Raw genomic sequence first — 4,811 nt, 5'->3', positions numbered from 1 at the left:
CTAAAATGAGACAAATGCAGGAAATGATGCAAGAGGCAATTAGATTCATATGAGAACATCAAAACAGTCTGTTTAAATACGAATACAGAAGTTAATTACACAAATATCAAACGTGACAGTAGCATTTAGGGATAGGGAATTCATTTTCTCATCTCACTTATACTATAATCACAAAACAAACAACACATGAGAGAAACAGAAGTGCGTAATAGCACGGTTTGGGGGTAATGTGGTGGCCCAGTGAACCGCAATTTAATTTGAAGCATGGTTTTCAGCATCTCAGTTGGTGTTATTTTTTTCAGTACGGCTACTGACACCTCAACAGATTTGTTAAAAAAACAGACAGAGCCGTGACCGCTGTATTCACAAGTAGAAGATCTGGCAAATCAAAACTGTTCATTAGGCTGACATATTTTCACAAACATCTAAGTAATTGTTGCAAGGGTAATACACTTGACAAAGAAAAACATTGCCACTGTACAACTGTCAAACCACTGTCCCCCTGTTAATAATAACAGCTACAGTATAATACTGCGTCAGACTTTCATTGACGCAATACAGAAAGAAAAACTGACAATTTACTGAAAGCCTTAAAATACCTCAAACACAACATAAAGCAATGGTTGTTTTACCTGTGAATGGGGGTCTGTGAAGATGTAGCCGGTCAAACAGTGGCTGCTGAAGACAATGAGCAGCTTTTTATGTGAGCAGCAGATATAACGTCTGGTCGCACAGGACCAAGCATGAAATATCACCTCCCCTGACACTGTGACAACACAAAGGGGGGGCGTAACCTCAATGGTATTGTCTAGGTATTGCCTCTTGTTGGATGAAATAATATTTTTGCCTTTTAGCTTTCTGTTCTTTGTGTGATTTCCTTTTATTCTTTGGTGGTCCTGCCCCAGAATATAGAATAGAATTAATTAAATAATCAGGCCCACGTAAAGAAATCTCTTGCTACCCTTTACCTGGCTGGATACAATAACAGAGGCTTTTCCGGTGTTATGCCGAAATCTGTGACCCGTTAGAATGTTTTCTCTGTAGTGCCGTCTAACTGTGGTAAATTATTTTGGGACTTTGTTAGAAAAATCGGACCCGGACCGAGGCATTAATAAAAAGTACATCAAAATAGCATTTTTTTCACTGTTAGTCTCGTTTGCTGTTTCAGGTCATTTATCATCAGATGAAGAATAAAACAGTTTCAGACACATTTACTGTTATGTTTAGTAACTTTAAAAAAAGGTTTAAAAGCCATTTTCATTTTTTGACTATAATTTGTGAAGTTGAAGCTGGAGCCAAACACTGGTTAGCTTAGCTTAGCATACAGTCTGGAAGCAGGGGGGAAACAACTAACCTGGTTCTGTCCAAAGCACAAACACATGAATACAAAAACCAGGTGTAAAAATGTCATTTTATATTTTTATGGCAGGTTATATACCGGACTATTTCTTGGTAAAAACGTTTGCAATAGCTTTGTATTAATTGTTCAAAAGTAAGAATCCTATCTTCTCATCTAACTCTTGGCAAAAAAAGCAAATAAAATATCAACTGTAATACTGTAAAACTGTCATAGGTTGCTTTTAACTTTCAACACATAACATCAGATTAAAAGAAACAATTCCTTAAAATTAAGTTGTGTTCCTTTTCTGGCTTGTTGTGGGTATTTAGTCAAACATGTCATCAAGTGCCAAGGTTAATCGCATGCATGTTGTGCATTTGTCAGCTATGTAGAGACTGTTAGCTCTTGTCATTACCACTATTATTAATCTGAGGGGCAACTGTGAGTGACATAATCAAGGTTAAATAACAGGAATCACCCCCCCGTGACATTTGATCTATTTTAATCACAGGTATTAGGATAAAAAATACTGGTTGGTGTAATTACGCAGCGTCCCAAAATAACAAGAGGTTGTTCCATCTTTGCCACATTGGCTCTGAGTTTATCTAAAGGGGAGGAGGAGTAAAAGGAGGTTTAAATAGCTGCTATAGTGAAGATATATAAGTTGTCCCAAAAGTCTCATTAGGTAAACGGAAAACCGAGATGAAAAAAAAGAAGACACAGTTGTTCGTTCTATCCAGATCGATTTTTATCACTCTTAATGTTACCCCACTGCGGAGGAAGGAGGATGGCAAACAGGGGAAGGTACTGTTGGTTGGTTGGGTTTCCACACACTCGAACATTTAGCCTGAGGTTTCCCCCAGTAGGCCGTAAATATTACGGAGATAAAAAAAAAAAAAAAAGTTTGAGAATGGCTGTACTGTAAAATAAAGAGAGGAACTAACAGTGGATTATCATACTTGATCTTATATTAAAAAATGTTTGTTTGCTGCTATAGTAATGTCCTGAATATCAAGTATGGGCCCTTGAAATTGTAACTACATTATGTGACTAATAAATGACAAATGACAAACAGAATCCCATTGAAGCAACACCAAAGATTCTTTTGTACCTTAAAATAACGTTTCCAAAATTGTTTCAGTGGTTCATCAACTTGTAACAGGGTGAACGGCACTCATGCCTTTGCTATGCGGCTCTCTATCGGGCTAATGTTATTCCATTAGCCTCAGCTACACTTTGTCTTTAATGCTAATTATCAATTAATTATCAATCACATGATATAAAATGATCAACATTTAGCTAATATTAGCATGCTAAAATGCTTAAGTAAGATGGTAAACATGGTGAACGCCTGCTAATTATTCCCATATTAGCATTGTCATTTTGAGCATGTTAGAATGCTAACTTTAGCATTTAGCTCAAAGCTAAGCCATACTGCCTCACAGAGCTGCTATGTTTCTACATGATAATACAGATAAAGCACTGTACATCAAAAGAATTCATTAATTTGTTTATGAAAAGTCCTGTGTTCTTTCTGAGGCCTCCTCACTTAAATTGACTTTGACTCTTTATCCTGTTACATGTGTTTTGTATTTACGTCTGCTGTCATCACTTTTTGGGCCTGACTTTATCAAGATTTCAGAGCATGAGAGCTAATCTTGTCCTGAGCTCTGACACTTCTTGCAAATCACTTAACCCCTCAGCATCAAGTTTCTCTTCTTTTCACTGGCTTATACTGGAATAAAGCTGATTCAGGTGTTAAGGTGTTTTGGTGCATTAAGCGTTAGCTACATGGGCGACTTTGGAGGAGTCACTTGAAACAGAGAAGAGTTCATGTTGAACCTTTGCTCTCAGTGAGTTGTGAGAGCTTGTCAGAGATTAGAAACCACAGTGAAAATGAAAGAGAAGCTCTATCTGCAGGAGTAGCATGTTCAAACTTTCTTGTGTCTGAATCTGATTCATCTGCAAATGCCTTATTTCATGTCACTCCTAATATATTGCTGTATATGTAAAATACTTCTATATTGAATGTATATATGTGTGTATGTCTCTTGCCAATATTCAAAAAAAGTGTAATTACATTACATTGCATTTGAAAATATGGCAACAATTGCCATTTTCATACATTTCATTACATAAATAGACACATTGGGAATTAATATTATATATTTTCTGTCTATTAATTAAACATATATTCCAAAAGTGTTTTCTTTTGTCTTTTATGTATCAGGTTTCAACAGACAAATTTTGTACCCATACTTTAAAGTACTTTATTGAACTCAAAATCATCAAATTTAATAAATGCACTAAAATCAAGTCACAGTTTATTCATTTTTTTTCTTTATAAACACAAATTTCACAAATTTCACCTGCTAAATGCTTCAACATTTGACGGTATTAATACAATATTATACTATGCCGCATCCACTACGCTTCTAAACATTTTCAGTCTGAATCAATTCCCCTATTACCAGAGTACACTAGCAGACGTATAATCTATTTGACACATGCAATTAAATTTCCTAGTTATATTAGGGATACAGTGTCAAATACTATCCAGTGTTCTGCCTCTAACTCTACAGACAGGGAACTGGAGCCTCGTGCGCAATGAGAGCCAATAAAAGGAGGAAGACACGGGGGACAACAAATGTTCTATCTTTTTTTTTCCCGTGATCCTCAGCAGGTGGGATTGCTATTTCTGGTGCAACCCAACTCCCTTTCGTCTCCACACAGACACATACACAAACAAAGAAAAAAAACAGGGAGGCTTTTGTATCAGGGAAGTGCTTGTAATGCACTTTCTACTGCAGCATAAATAGGTAGGTGACAGTTCCAGTGTCGCCCCATAGTTTTCCATATGTGGTCATAAATCCAAACAAGTTGAACTCATTTTGAACCTTTTGGGATGGAAAGAAAGAAACGGGAACATCCGCTAAAGCCACATTATCTTCTAAGGGAGGGTGCTAATGCGTGATCTTCAAGGATTTTAGTCCATTCTCACCTGCTCGTTGAAGGGTAATTTTGTGTTGTCAGTTGTCTGCCATGCAACCCATGTAAACCTATTGTCATGAGCCAGCCAGATCTGACATGGTGACTAATGACGTTGAGGTCTGTGGTATCATTTGTAACCATTGTGTATTGTACATAACATGACCTAAACAATATTCAAGACTTTTATATGAGCGATACTGTGCATTCAATGTATGTGATTTCAGGGACACAGACATTTCATATTTGTATACTTAGTCATGGTTATTCACATACAGTACCCAAGTGCAGTTTTAAGGTACTTCCCTGGTGTATTCTCATGTTGTGCTACTTCATACTTCTACTCCACTACAATTCTGTAAGAAATAATTTACTTCTACTATATTTACTTCACTACTACATTTATTTGACAGCTCTAGTTTTTGGTTGCATTAAGAACCAATGATAAGTTAATTAAATATAATAATAATAATAATAATAATAA

This window comes from Etheostoma spectabile, chromosome 23 (assembly GCF_008692095.1).
Source record: "Etheostoma spectabile isolate EspeVRDwgs_2016 chromosome 23, UIUC_Espe_1.0, whole genome shotgun sequence".
NCBI classification, from domain to species: Eukaryota; Metazoa; Chordata; class Actinopteri; order Perciformes; family Percidae; genus Etheostoma; species Etheostoma spectabile.
Note: the sequence above shows the minus strand (reverse complement) of the source record.